Source organism: Dermacentor albipictus, chromosome 2 (genome assembly GCF_038994185.2).
Source record: "Dermacentor albipictus isolate Rhodes 1998 colony chromosome 2, USDA_Dalb.pri_finalv2, whole genome shotgun sequence".
Taxonomy (NCBI): Eukaryota; Metazoa; Arthropoda; class Arachnida; order Ixodida; family Ixodidae; genus Dermacentor; species Dermacentor albipictus.
The window spans coordinates 163,330,206-163,345,875 of NC_091822.1; the positions used below are offsets into that span (position 1 = coordinate 163,330,206).

The following is a 15,670-nucleotide window of genomic DNA, read 5'->3' on the forward strand; positions in this document are numbered from 1 at the left end:
CGTCCCCGCAGCAACACGTGAGTCAGAATGATGCGCGCGGAGGGTGCGCAGTATGGCCGTCTTGGCCACGTCGAAGAGAGTGACAGAGGTGGCGAGGGGGAGGCGAGCCGCGAGAGCTTGCTTCGCAAGGGCGTCGGCTGCTTCGTTTCCGGGCAGGCCAATGTGCGCGGGGACCCACTGCAAAACCAAGTCGCAGCCCTGATTTACGACGTGGCGTAGTTTCGATCCCACGCGCTGCACAAGTGGGACACCGGCATATCCTTTCCGCAGCATACACAGAGCCGCGCGCGAGTCACTCAGGATCGCAGCAGACGAAACACCGTACTGGTGAAGGTCAGCCGCAAGGTCGATGGCCGCGAGTTCGGCGACTGTGGATGAGGCCGGGAAACGGAGACGGCACTGCCGGGACGCAGAAATGTCCGGTGCCGTGCACGCGGCAGCAGCGGAACCATCACTGAAGACAGAGCCGTCAGTGTAGACAAGGAGGCGGTCGCGTAGGTGTTCGTGAAGCAGTGCAGCCGTCTCCTGCTGCATGGCACACAGTGCTGTTCGGCGCTTGCTCGTGACGACGCTGATGTTAACGTCAAGCAGCGGGGAAGCGTGCGGCGATGGCGGCAAGGGAAGGAGTTGCGGCAGAGACGCAATGCGGGTGCTGAAGTCGGTGGCATGCTGACCCATGCCCGAGCCCTCGAGGGTGTGGAGGCGACACACGAGAGACTGGCCCTGTGGCGACCGTTGCAGGCGCTCGATGTGGTGAAGCGCCTGTTTCCTCGCACGAAGTGAGGGCGGCCAGTTTCCCGATTCGGCGAGAGTTGCCCCCACTTGCGAGAAGCGGGGAAGCGCGTACATCTGGCGAACTGCAGTGCGGTGTTCGACGTCAACGGCCCTCCAGTTGGCTGCACTGGCGTTGGTGAGCGGGAGCGCGTAGAGCGCTCGCGAAGTTGCGATCGAGTTATAAACTCGGAGCGCAAGGTGCGGTGTGCAGCCACGGCCACGGGCGAGCAGGGAGCGTGCGGCGCCTGCAACTTTCCTTGAGTCCCTGCAGAGCTGGGTGGTGGCCGCATTAAAGTTCAGTCGGCAGTCTATGTGGAGGCCCAAGTAGCGTACTTTTCTCTGCCACGGGAGGGGGCTTCCGCGCAGCGAGAGAGTGGGCACTTCGAAGCGTGCACGGCTAACACGGGGGTGAATCATTAGCGCCTCGGTTTTTGACGCCGAGAGCTGAAGCCCCACGCTAGTGAGGCATTCGTCCACGGCGTTGATCGCCGACTGAAGAGATTGGCGCACTTGGTAGCCGTACTCCGTGGGTCCGCTAGCGAAGAGAGCGATGTCGTCGGCGTAAATCGCCACACGGACTTCGAAGGCTGTCAGCTTCGGGATGAAATCGGGGAGCCTTGCAAGCGCCAGGTTGAATAGGAAGGGGCTAAGAACACTGCCCTGAGGAACACCAGCGGTCACGCTACGGGGGGTGCTGAGCGCGTCGCCAACAGTGTTCGGTCGCTAAGGAAGGCCGACACATAGTCCAGTAGGCGGCCGGTGATGCGCAGCTTGGATGATGGTGTCGCGCGGAAGGCCGTCAAACGCGCGTTCGACATCGAGCTGCACCAGGCTTCGTGGCGGCTTGCAGCGTGCTCGAGAGTGGCGACAACGTCCGCGATGGAATCAGCTGTCGAGCGGAGTCGGCGGAAGCCACTTTGTTCCGGGGCAAGAGCGTCAAGGGCGATCCATTCGAGGCGGTTCAAAGCCATCGACTCCATCGTTTTGCCGGGTACCGAGGTCAGCGATACTGGGCGATAGGAGCTGATGTTCGAGGCTGGTTTGCCGCGCTTCAAAATGGGAACGACGATCGCCTCTTTCCAGTTGGCGGGGATGATGCCGCTGCGCCAGACGGAGTTTAAAACCTCGACAAGTGAGGGAAGTTGAGCTGCGTCGGTGTTCCTGAGCACTTGATGAGTAACGCCGTCAGCCAAGACGTCGAGGATGTAGGAAACGTATGGCTCTGTAGCTGACCGAACACGAGACGCAAGAGCCTTTCTCGCGGCAGCCTTACACCCAATGGGGTCGCCGAACAGTTCCCGTAGCTTTTCTTTGAAGCCGTCCCAACTGGTTATTTCGTCATCATGCGTTTGGTGCCACACGCGTGAGGTGCCGCTGAGATAAAAGATGACATTGGCGAGCATAATCGTTGGGTCCCACCTGTTATTAGCACTGGCGTGTTCATAGAACCTGATCCAGTCGTCGACATCCTGTCCCTCCAGGCCAGAGAACACACCTGGGTCACGATGTGGGGCAACCGTGACGATTGGAGCAGTCGGACAGGCGGTCTCGTCACCGGGCGGCATGGCTCGGTGTGCCGACCACTTTGGAGTTCCGTGGTGAGCGCGGGGATCGCTGACCTCCACCAGAATGTTACGTGTGGAAAAACACAGGCGAAATTACACGCTATTTACACAGGAGCCAGGCTGACACTCGCTCGTGCCAAGGGCACCGACCAACTTCGTCGTTCTCGCGGCGGCTCGTCTCTTGAACATCGCTCGATGATATCGTAATAGTATGTCAATTTTGGTACCTACCAAGCTAATGATACGACGGTGAGATCATCAAGACGTAGGTGGCTGTTTAATGGCCTACATGATACACACGTCTGATATTCATGTCAAGACCAATCATTTCTGTTCGTCATGAACTACTGTCTTAGTATGACAATTTTGGTACATACCAATTTAACGAAATGACCCTGGGGGCACCTAGACGCAGGTGGCTAGATAGATAGATACTGTTAAATTGGCAAATGTTAGTCAAGAAATTTAAAACACGTCAGAAATGCTCGGATTGACGTCAGATTTCTCAGAGAGGTTCCTGTAAACATAGTAAATTTGTTGGCTTGAAAATAAAGTTTTGTACATTTCGGTCTGGGTGGGAATCGAATTTGGGCTTTCAGGTTGTCATATGAGCCCGCTTCCCCACCGCCACGGCGACTCCACAGTTTTGGCTGACTGACGCCTAATGCGTGCACTTATGAGTACGTTCATGTGTTCAATGCGAGCGTTTATGACGTTATGAGGTCTACAAACAGCAAATATTTTCTCATTCCTACACTTGAGAAGTCTTAACCGCCGTATTCAGAAATGCATCTTAACTTAAAGCCCACGCTTGACTTGATTTAAATCACGCCTGTCGTGAACGCACCAAAGGAAACGCAATGAGCGTCTTGAACGCATTCACACCATGCGTCATTTATATGAAGTCAAGCATATCTTCAAATTAAGTATCTACCGAATATTTTTTCTAATATGTGACGCAACATTTGTAAAAGTGTAGAACGAACCTGAATTCGTACTGTTTACGAAAAATTTGGTAAAGTTAGCAGATGTCCTGGTAAAATTTGGTAGGGTTAGCAGAAGCTTCTGAGAACAACAAAAGTGTATTTGTATCAACAGAATGCATTCACTTACGCCGTGGGTGGAAACGGCCGTGTGCAGGTTCCCCGCTCTGTCGGCGTCCATGCGGTAATGCCAGCCTCCAACTTGAGTGGTAAAGTGGAAGCCCGCCTGAACTGTAGCCATTATCACCATCCTTCCGGTAGGTTTTAGGGTGAGGTGAAAGCATAGAGTTTCATATTAGTATACCTAGAGGGAAATCTGGCGCTGCGATCGTTCAACCATCATGGGAATGATGGGAAGTACAGGCTTTGGATTGGCATTCTATTGCTACGGCATAGTATTACCGATGACGAAGAGGCGAGCAGTAAGAAGACGACGACAACGATTGGAGGCTAGCGCGGGCTGTTGCCTCTTGGCCAAGTGCGGCATATTACGTTGTAAATATACTTGTATATAGCTTTTCATTTGCGTCTTCTTACGTAACACTATTGACTGGCGAACTAGTCTACAAGTATTTTTTGGTAGTTTTGGTTTCGGTCCAAGCGCCATTGCTATAGCCTGCAGTGGGACAGTGCAACGCAAAGCTCTCTGGCTTTGTTATGTTGCTCGAAGTGGCGACAGCGCGCTGGCTAAGCGATTGGGACGATGTTTCTGTCGCGGTGTGGTGTCGAAGCCCTGACAAGAAAGCGACAGCATCGTAAACATTGAAAGAACATGTTTTGAGCGTCTGGACCTTGGTTTGTGAAGTGTGTTAGGTTGGCGCTGTAGCGTTACGTGCTTTATGAAACTTCAGAATAGGAAAAAGAAGGCACTACTGATACCGGCAGAGCACGCTCATTCACATGGGCTACGCCGACTATCGACGTTTTAGCCGAAAAGTCGTCAACTACACCAGACTCGACTATCCCATCGGGTTCCACTCGACAAACGCTCCGTTTCAAGACCAAGTTCAAGTCCGTGAGTGAAGTTTTCGTCATTCCACGCGACTTTGAAAATTCGAAGCGGCGGAAGCCCCGTTAGGCCTCGATAGGCTTAGCGCGTGAGCGACCGCCTCACCACCTAATAACCAGATCGCTTCTGCCGAGCGTACGAGATGGCTACATCAGAGGACATGGACCTCCAAATAACACCCCCGCATCCGGTTAACAACGCGGACGAAAACGGGGACACAAGAGTAATTTCCGAAGCGAGGACTAGCAAAAGCCAAGAGATCGCCGCCCACAACCAGGCGATGGACGGCTGGCAGTTAGTTCTATCGCGGCGACAGCGAGAGGCTGTCAAGCGCAACGACAGGGAAACGGCTCCCAACAAGAACAACATAAACGGACAGCCATCAGCAGGCGGCGCGAAAGGAGACGGGCAAATCGGTCGTCGCAACATGCGCCCGAGGAAGGGGAAGCCTCTGCCACCATTACCGAAGAATGACATCAAGATAATACTGAAGCCACACAAAGGACTAATGCTCAAGGAATATCTGAGAACAGAAATACCGCAAGCGATTATTCGGGCTACCGGGACGATAATCACAGGAAACGGACCGAACCAGCAAAAAATCACTGGAGAGGACTTCATACTGCGAATCCGAGAGGGAACAAATATCATCATCGTCTCCACGCCTTCACTGGAAGTGGCGGACGTCATTCGTCGAGTCACGTGCATGGAGCTGCGAGGCAAGCAACACCCCTTCAACGTGTACGTAGCGGATCCAGATGATAGCTACAAAGGGGTGGTGCACGGATTCCCAGCACACACCGAATCAGCAGATCTCCAGCAACACCTGCGCGTCAGGACCCAAGGAGTCACCATCGAAAGGGCCCGAATGCTTGGAAGCTCTAATACCGCTCTCCTCACCTTCTCGGGAGGCACGCGCCCCAAATGCGTGTACTACATGGGAGTAGAGATGCGGTGCACGGAGTACAGGCCAACAATCCAAATGTGCCTGGAGTGCATGCAAGAGGGACACCGCTCGGACGTTTGTCCAAACCCCAAGAACATATGCCGTGGCTGCGGACTCGAAAATCCACCCCCGCAAGGACACGAATGTGAAGTGAAGTGCGCCATGTGAAGGGCGGCGGGGCACGAGACGCGTCGGTGCCCGAACAAACTGATTGCCGCCAAGCGCGTGAAGACGACTCTCCAGTCTCGATCGCGGGAGCGGTCGGGACAGAACACCAAAAAGGCACCGGGGCGCTGGTTCGAGTCCATGGAAGAGGAGGACTTCTACCGGCACCGATCGCGATCCAGATCTCCACACGGAAGCAGAACGAAGAGCAATACTCCGTCGAGGGACCCCTCCAGCTCCAGGGCTTCACAGCGGTCAAATTCGCCACTGCCTAAAAAACAGCAGGTGAGCTGGGCGAGGGTTGTTTCTCCCACTGCTCCAAAACAGAATACTGGTGAAAATGATAAACGCATTCAAAAATTGGAAAAGGAAAATGCGCGACTAAGAGAACAGCTCTCAGGAGAAGAACGCAAACGACAATCACTTGAGAAACAAGTGTCAGAGTTAGAGGCGCGCTTCAATAGCACAATACCACAGCAGGAAATGCCGCGTCAATTTGAAGAAATAGCCAAAGCGAAAGCGGCGGCAGATATAAACTCCGTCTCCGCGCAGTCTCCGACAACCCAAATCTCAAAAAACGCGCAGATAACGGCAGCGCAGATCCAGACAATGATCGCGGAAAACTTGAAAATATTTATGCATGAAATGATGGCATTAATTACCCAAAGGTTAACGGAATTTCAACAACAGTGCACGAAGGACTTCGAGCGTGTTAGCCGTCGTCTGCTACGGGAGGCCCACCACCGGCGGCGCCACCGTCGAGGCCGCGCCGAGCGGAGGGAAGTGAATGGCGCTACTTTGGGAGATTGAGGGGCTTTCTTGTTAAGCAGCGCCATCTGGCGACCACCTAGGTAAGTTCCATGCGCTGCCGCTGCCTATTTTCCTACCACTGCGGTAGGTACAGTTTCCCTACTCTAACGCTGGTTCTTTATCCCTTGCATACGCGAGATTGAGCCGCGAGCCCCTCACCCTTGCGCACACAAAGCATACGGTGCGCGGCGACGATTTTATTGCCTTAATTATACGGAGTTTCACGGCAATGGCGACGACGACAGCAGATATGTGCCTGGAGTGTCCATATAATTGGTATCAGATTGGTGAAAGAAAATATCTAAGCACTGTAAGGATTGGTGCGATGCATAATAAGCTGACGAAAATTTCTATTTTCGCTCCGATTATCTTAATATTACCCCTTGTATTAAATCGGGTTTGTATGATATTAGGCTTTCTACAGTAACGCTGGTCTTTGCATCTTATTTGCCACAACCCACAAAGGCAACAAGTGCCATATCAGTGACTGCATTTCTAATTTTGTGTATCGCTTATTCTGTTGCACAAGCACATTGTAATACAGCATAATAATTTTGACATAAGGGAAATATCTTACCCACTTGTCCACCAACAGGAACAGCATTAAATTCCTCGGCGTTGGCAAGGAATTCTTGGGCAGCACCGACGTCAGTAACCCTCACTACAATATCGTCGTTTGTGAGGAGCTGGGTGGTCATCTGTAAAAGGAAGATTTGTTCTAGCATTCTGCTGCCGTACCTCACCCCTCCTCCCCCAACAAATTATCACAAGCAAATCCCAACCTTACAGATATCTAACGTTCGTGAGCATAGCAGGGAATATAATGAAATAGCGAAAAAAGGACAATTTCATTTCTGAAGCAATATTGGTGTTCGCGGAAACAGAGGCATCCCAGCATTGCAGTAATAACGAAAATAACCACTAATAAGAGGTGTACACTTTTCTAGGACACATGCGCACTTTTTCAACGATAAAATTTACCTTCAGACGCAGCACACAAGCAGCAAAAGAACTTCGAAGGGCAGTGACTGATAAGCAGCACATATTTTTGAGGTTAGTAGTGACTTTTTCAGTGACATAGCTTCTAGCGCGAAAGAAACTGTTAACAGAAAAAAGAGACTGAGTAAGACAGAGGGCTATGGGCGTCTTGCGCTGGAGTTTGGTAGTGTTATTAGTGTTCCTGTATATGCTCCCGCTCCCTGCGGGAGCATATACAGGAACACTAGTGATAGCCATCGGTTGCGGCAGTGACGGGCGACGTGGTCGATGCGACAGCACTGGAAGCAGATCGGCCTGTCATGAGGGGTACGCCATTCGGACGGGTCGCGGCGAGATGTGGCAGAAAAGGACTGCCGGGGACGAGGAGGGCCGCTAGATAACTGGGGAACGTTGGGTCGAGACGTGCAACACACGGTGTTCAGACCCATGTTTTCAAATTCCTGTCTGACGACGGCCTGAATCATCGCAATGGTGGTTGCGGGCGAATCGGGAGGCGTCGTGGAGAAGGCTGGCGAACAGGCGGCCTCAAGTTCGCGGCGAACAATACGGGTGACATCGTCACAGGTAGTGGTCTGACGCGGTCGACCCTCACATGTTGACGTAGCAGCAGTGTTGGGTAGCCGCGCAATGTGGTGTGAGATACGGCGGCTCTTAGCCTGCTCAAGTGGGAGATACGGCGGCTCTTGGCCTGCTCAAGGCGACGGCATTCATTTATAATGGGGTCGATAGTCGAGACGTTACCGAAAACAAGCAAACTGAAAGGGTCGTCGGCGATGCCTTTTAGCACATGTGCCACTTTATCTACTTCGGACATATTATCGTCAGCTTTACGGCATAGAGCCAAGACGTAGTAATAGTAGTAGTAGTAGTGATTTTGAAGATGAAAGGAAGAGAAAAGTGCAATGCCCTAACTGTCTCTTAAGGGAGGGCACCTCAACAGCATTGCACAGCGTAAGGGGAGTGGGGAGAAAAAGATTAGAGAGAGAATGAAAGAGAGCGGTAAAAAAAAAGACAAGAAGGTTAAAGAAGCAATGCGGGCCTTACAGCCGCGCTCTCAGCTGAGTCTCGACACAAAAGTCAAGGAGGGCAGCAAACGCCCTCTTGGCGATGGAGGCGTGGGCTGCGGGAAATAGGAGATGACCCTCCGAGCTGCAAGGAAGTCCCACTCGGCGATATGAAGCACAGAGCGTGGTGCGCTCAACGTCGAAGGATGGGCAACGCAGCAGAAGGTGTTCCAGTGTCTCATCTTCGCCGCATTCCGCACACGCGGGGCTGCCTGTTCCGTGCAGTCTGTGCAATCGGGCGGCCGTGCTGTAGCAGCCGACGCGCAGCCGCAGGAGAAAGGGGCGGTCCCAGCGAGAGAGGCCGGCGCGGGGGAGGAGGCGAGGGGGCGTCCCCGCAGCAACACGTGAGTCAGAATGATGCGCGCGGAGGGTGCGCAGTATGGCCGTCTTGGCCACGTCGAAGAGAGTGACAGAGGTGGCGAGGGGGAGGCGAGCCGCGAGAGCTTGCTTCGCAAGGGCGTCGGCTGCTTCGTTTCCGGGCAGGCCAATGTGCGCGGGGACCCACTGCAAAACCAAGTCGCAGCCCTGATTTACGACGTGGCGTAGTTTCGATCCCACGCGCTGCACAAGTGGGACACCGGCATATCCTTTCCGCAGCATACACAGAGCCGCGCGCGAGTCACTCAGGATCGCAGCAGACGAAACACCGTACTGGTGAAGGTCAGCCGCAAGGTCGATGGCCGCGAGTTCGGCGACTGTGGATGAGGCCGGGAAACGGAGACGGCACTGCCGGGACGCAGAAATGTCCGGTGCCGTGCACGCGGCAGCAGCGGAACCATCACTGAAGACAGAGCCGTCAGTGTAGACAAGGAGGCGGTCGCGTAGGTGTTCGTGAAGCAGTGCAGCCGTCTCCTGCTGCATGGCACACAGTGCTGTTCGGCGCTTGCTCGTGACGCCCGGGACGCTGATGTTAACGTCAAGCAGCGGGGAAGCGTGCGGCGATGGCGGCAAGGGAAGGAGTTGCGGCAGAGACGCAATGCGGGTGCTGAAGTCGGTGGCATGCTGACCCATGCCCGAGCCCTCGAGGGTGTGGAGGCGACACACGAGAGACTGGCCCTGTGGCGACCGTTGCAGGCGCTCGATGTGGTGAAGCGCCTGTTTCCTCGCACGAAGTGAGGGCGGCCAGTTTCCCGATTCGGCGAGAGTTGCCCCCACTTGCGAGAAGCGGGGAAGCGCGTACATCTGGCGAACTGCAGTGCGGTGTTCGACGTCAACGGCCCTCCAGTTGGCTGCACTGGCGTTGGTGAGCGGGAGCGCGTAGAGCGCTCGCGAAGTTGCGATCGAGTTATAAACTCGGAGCGCAAGGTGCGGTGTGCAGCCACGGCCACGGGCGAGCAGGGAGCGTGCGGCGCCTGCAACTTTCCTTGAGTCCCTGCAGAGCTGGGTGGTGGCCGCATTAAAGTTCAGTCGGCAGTCTATGTGGAGGCCCAAGTAGCGTACTTTTCTCTGCCACGGGAGGGGGCTTCCGCGCAGCGAGAGAGTGGGCACTTCGAAGCGTGCACGGCTAACACGGGGGTGAATCATTAGCGCCTCGGTTTTTGACGCCGAGAGCTGAAGCCCCACGTTAGTGAGGCATTCGTCCACGGCGTTGATCGCCGACTGAAGAGATTGGCGCACTTGGTAGCCGTACTCCGTGGGTCCGCTAGCGAAGAGAGCGATGTCGTCGGCGTAAATCGCCACACGGACTTCGAAGGCTGTCAGCTTCGGGATGAAATCGGGGAGCCTTGCAAGCGCCAGGTTGAATAGGAAGGGGCTAAGAACACTGCCCTGAGGAACACCAGCGGTCACGCTACGGGGGGTGCTGAGCGCGTCGCCAACAGTGTTCGGTCGCTAAGGAAGGCCGACACATAGTCCAGTAGGCGGCCGGTGATGCGCAGCTTGGATGATGGTGTCGCGCGGAAGGCCGTCAAACGCGCGTTCGACATCGAGCTGCACCAGGCTTCGTGGCGGCTTGCAGCGTGCTCGAGAGTGGCGACAACGTCCGCGATGGAATCAGCTGTCGAGCGGAGTCGGCGGAAGCCACTTTGTTCCGGGGCAAGAGCGTCAAGGGCGATCCATTCGAGGCGGTTCAAAGCCATCGACTCCATCGTTTTGCCGGGTACCGAGGTCAGCGATACTGGGCGATAGGAGCTGATGTTCGAGGCTGGTTTGCCGCGCTTCAAAATGGGAACGACGATCGCCTCTTTCCAGTTGGCGGGGATGATGCCGCTGCGCCAGACGGAGTTTAAAACCTCGACAAGTGAGGGAAGTTGAGCTGCGTCGGTGTTCCTGAGCACTTGATGAGTAACGCCGTCAGCCAAGACGTCGAGGATGTAGGAAACGTATGGCTCTGTAGCTGACCGAACACGAGACGCAAGAGCCTTTCTCGCGGCAGCCTTACACCCAATGGGGTCGCCGAACAGTTCCCGTAGCTTTTCTTTGAAGCCGTCCCAACTGGTTATTTCGTCATCATGCGTTTGGTGCCACACGCGTGAGGTGCCGCTGAGATAAAAGATGACATTGGCGAGCATAATCGTTGGGTCCCACCTGTTATTAGCACTGGCGTGTTCATAGAACCTGATCCAGTCGTCGACATCCTGTCCCTCCAGGCCAGAGAACACACCTGGGTCACGATGTGGGGCAACCGTGACGATTGGAGCAGTCGGACAGGCGGTCTCGTCACCGGGCGGCATGGCTCGGTGTGCCGACCACTTTGGAGTTCCGTGGTGAGCGCGGGGATCGCTGACCTCCACCAGAATGTTACGTGTGGAAAAACACAGGCGAAATTACACGCTATTTACACAGGAGCCAGGCTGACACTCGCTCGTGCCAAGGGCACCGACCAACTTCGTCGTTCTCGCGGCGGCTCGTCTCTTGAACATCGCTCGATGATATCGTAATAGTATGTCAATTTTGGTACCTACCAAGCTAATGATACGACGGTGAGATCATCAAGACGTAGGTGGCTGTTTAATGGCCTACATGATACACACGTCTGATATTCATGTCAAGACCAATCATTTCTGTTCGTCATGAACTACTGTCTTAGTATGACAATTTTGGTACATACCAATTTAACGAAATGACCCTGGGGTCACCTAGACGCAGGTGGCTAGATAGATAGATACTGTTAAATTGGCAAATGTTAGTCAAGAAATTTAAAACACGTCAGAAATGCTCGGATTGACGTCAGATTTCTCAGAGAGGTTCCTGTAAACATAGTAAATTTGTTGGCTTGAAAATAAAGTTTTGTACATTTCGGTCTGGGTGGGAATCGAATTTGGGCTTTCAGGTTGTCATATGAGCCCGCTTCCCCACCGCCACGGCGACTCCACAGTTTTGGCTGACTGACGCCTAATGCGTGCACTTATGAGTACGTTCATGTGTTCAATGCGAGCGTTTATGACGTTATGAGGTCTACAAACAGCAAATATTTTCTCATTCCTACACTTGAGAAGTCTTAACCGCCGTATTCAGAAATGCATCTTAACTTAAAGCCCACGCTTGACTTGATTTAAATCACGCCTGTCGTGAACGCACCAAAGGAAACGCAATGAGCGTCTTGAGCGCATTCACACCATGCGTCATTTATATGAAGTCAAGCATATCTTCAAATTAAGTATCTACCGAATATTTTTTCTAATATGTGACGCAACATTTGTAAAAGTGTAGAACGAACCTGAATTCGTACTGTTTACGAAAAATTTGGTAAAGTTAGCAGATGTCCTGGTAAAATTTGGTAGGGTTAGCAGAAGCTTCTGAGAACAACAAAAGTGTATTTGTATCAACAGAATGCATTCACTTACGCCGTGGGTGGAAACGGCCGTGTGCAGGTTCCCCGCTCTGTCGGCGTCCATGCGGTAATGCCAGCCTCCAACTTGAGTGGTAAAGTGGAAGCCCGCCTGAACTGTAGCCATTATCACCATCCTTCCGGTAGGTTTTAGGGTGAGGTGAAAGCATAGAGTTTCATATTAGTATACCTAGAGGGAAATCTGGCGCTGCGATCGTTCAACCATCATGGGAATGATGGGAAGTACAGGCTTTGGATTGGCATTCTATTGCTACGGCATAGTATTACCGATGACGAAGAGGCGAGCAGTAAGAAGACGACGACAACGATTGGAGGCTAGCGCGGGCTGTTGCCTCTTGGCCAAGTGCGGCATATTACGTTGTAAATATACTTGTATATAGCTTTTCATTTGCGTCTTCTTACGTAACACTATTGACTGGCGAACTAGTCTACAAGTATTTTTTGGTAGTTTTGGTTTCGGTCCAAGCGCCATTGCTATAGCCTGCAGTGGGACAGTGCAACGCAAAGCTCTCTGGCTTTGTTATGTTGCTCGAAGTGGCGACAGCGCGCTGGCTAAGCGATTGGGACGATGTTTCTGTCGCGGTGTGGTGTCGAAGCCCTGACAAGAAAGCGACAGCATCGTAAACATTGAAAGAACATGTTTTGAGCGTCTGGACCTTGGTTTGTGAAGTGTGTTAGGTTGGCGCTGTAGCGTTACGTGCTTTATGAAACTTCAGAATAGGAAAAAGAAGGCACTACTGATACCGGCAGAGCACGCTCATTCACATGGGCTACGCCGACTATCGACGTTTTAGCCGAAAAGTCGTCAACTACACCAGACTCGACTATCCCATCGGGTTCCACTCGACAAACGCTCCGTTTCAAGACCAAGTTCAAGTCCGTGAGTGAAGTTTTCGTCATTCCACGCGACTTTGAAAATTCGAAGCGGCGGAAGCCCCGTTAGGCCTCGATAGGCTTAGCGCGTGAGCGACCGCCTCACCACCTAATAACCAGATCGCTTCTGCCGAGCGTACGAGATGGCTACATCAGAGGACATGGACCTCCAAATAACACCCCCGCATCCGGTTAACAACGCGGACGAAAACGGGGACACAAGAGTAATTTCCGAAGCGAGGACTAGCAAAAGCCAAGAGATCGCCGCCCACAACCAGGCGATGGACGGCTGGCAGTTAGTTCTATCGCGGCGACAGCGAGAGGCTGTCAAGCGCAACGACAGGGAAACGGCTCCCAACAAGAACAACATAAACGGACAGCCATCAGCAGGCGGCGCGAAAGGAGACGGGCAAATCGGTCGTCGCAACATGCGCCCGAGGAAGGGGAAGCCTCTGCCACCATTACCGAAGAATGACATCAAGATAATACTGAAGCCACACAAAGGACTAATGCTCAAGGAATATCTGAGAACAGAAATACCGCAAGCGATTATTCGGGCTACCGGGACGATAATCACAGGAAACGGACCGAACCAGCAAAAAATCACTGGAGAGGACTTCATACTGCGAATCCGAGAGGGAACAAATATCATCATCGTCTCCACGCCTTCACTGGAAGTGGCGGACGTCATTCGTCGAGTCACGTGCATGGAGCTGCGAGGCAAGCAACACCCCTTCAACGTGTACGTAGCGGATCCAGATGATAGCTACAAAGGGGTGGTGCACGGATTCCCAGCACACACCGAATCAGCAGATCTCCAGCAACACCTGCGCGTCAGGACCCAAGGAGTCACCATCGAAAGGGCCCGAATGCTTGGAAGCTCTAATACCGCTCTCCTCACCTTCTCGGGAGGCACGCGCCCCAAATGCGTGTACTACATGGGAGTAGAGATGCGGTGCACGGAGTACAGGCCAACAATCCAAATGTGCCTGGAGTGCATGCAAGAGGGACACCGCTCGGACGTTTGTCCAAACCCCAAGAACATATGCCGTGGCTGCGGACTCGAAAATCCACCCCCGCAAGGACACGAATGTGAAGTGAAGTGCGCCATGTGAAGGGCGGCGGGGCACGAGACGCGTCGGTGCCCGAACAAACTGATTGCCGCCAAGCGCGTGAAGACGACTCTCCAGTCTCGATCGCGGGAGCGGTCGGGACAGAACACCAAAAAGGCACCGGGGCGCTGGTTCGAGTCCATGGAAGAGGAGGACTTCTACCGGCACCGATCGCGATCCAGATCTCCACACGGAAGCAGAACGAAGAGCAATACTCCGTCGAGGGACCCCTCCAGCTCCAGGGCTTCACAGCGGTCAAATTCGCCACTGCCTAAAAAACAGCAGGTGAGCTGGGCGAGGGTTGTTTCTCCCACTGCTCCAAAACAGAATACTGGTGAAAATGATAAACGCATTCAAAAATTGGAAAAGGAAAATGCGCGACTAAGAGAACAGCTCTCAGGAGAAGAACGCAAACGACAATCACTTGAGAAACAAGTGTCAGAGTTAGAGGCGCGCTTCAATAGCACAATACCACAGCAGGAAATGCCGCGTCAATTTGAAGAAATAGCCAAAGCGAAAGCGGCGGCAGATATAAACTCCGTCTCCGCGCAGTCTCCGACAACCCAAATCTCAAAAAACGCGCAGATAACGGCAGCGCAGATCCAGACAATGATCGCGGAAAACTTGAAAATATTTATGCATGAAATGATGGCATTAATTACCCAAAGGTTAACGGAATTTCAACAACAGTGCACGAAGGACTTCGAGCGTGTTAGCCGTCGTCTGCTACGGGAGGCCCACCACCGGCGGCGCCACCGTCGAGGCCGCGCCGAGCGGAGGGAAGTGAATGGCGCTACTTTGGGAGATTGAGGGGCTTTCTTGTTAAGCAGCGCCATCTGGCGACCACCTAGGTAAGTTCCATGCGCTGCCGCTGCCTATTTTCCTACCACTGCGGTAGGTACAGTTTCCCTACTCTAACGCTGGTTCTTTATCCCTTGCATACGCGAGATTGAGCCGCGAGCCCCTCACCCTTGCGCACACAAAGCATACGGTGCGCGGCGACGATTTTATTGCCTTAATTATACGGAGTTTCACGGCAATGGCGACGACGACAGCAGATATGTGCCTGGAGTGTCCATATAATTGGTATCAGATTGGTGAAAGAAAATATCTAAGCACTGTAAGGATTGGTGCGATGCATAATAAGCTGACGAAAATTTCTATTTTCGCTCCGATTATCTTAATATTACCCCTTGTATTAAATCGGGTTTGTATGATATTAGGCTTTCTACAGTAACGCTGGTCTTTGCATCTTATTTGCCACAACCCACAAAGGCAACAAGTGCCATATCAGTGACTGCATTTCTAATTTTGTGTATCGCTTATTCTGTTGCACAAGCACATTGTAATACAGCATAATAATTTTGACATAAGGGAAATATCTTACCCACTTGTCCACCAACAGGAACAGCATTAAATTCCTCGGCGTTGGCAAGGAATTCTTGGGCAGCACCGACGTCAGTAACCCTCACTACAATATCGTCGTTTGTGAGGAGCTGGGTGGTCATCTGTAAAAGGAAGATTTGTTCTAGCATTCTGCTGCCGTACCTCACCCCTCCTCCCCCAACAAATTATCACAA

General features: G+C 53.0%; 1 long non-coding RNA gene across 4 annotated transcripts in view; it reads right to left on the reverse strand.

Moving 5' to 3' along the window:
• The window catches only part of LOC139056244 (uncharacterized), a 118,739-nt gene that overhangs the window by 77,142 nt on the left and 25,927 nt on the right, over nt 1-15,670 (reverse strand). For all 4 annotated transcript variants that reach the window (XR_011512232.1, XR_011512233.1, XR_011512234.1 and 1 more), the window contains 4 exons: nt 15,478-15,598; nt 12,101-12,221; nt 6,830-6,950; nt 3,453-3,573 (listed from right to left, as the gene is read on the reverse strand). This is a non-coding gene — a long non-coding RNA (uncharacterized lncRNA). The remainder of the gene's footprint in view (nt 1-3,452; nt 3,574-6,829; nt 6,951-12,100; nt 12,222-15,477; nt 15,599-15,670) is intronic.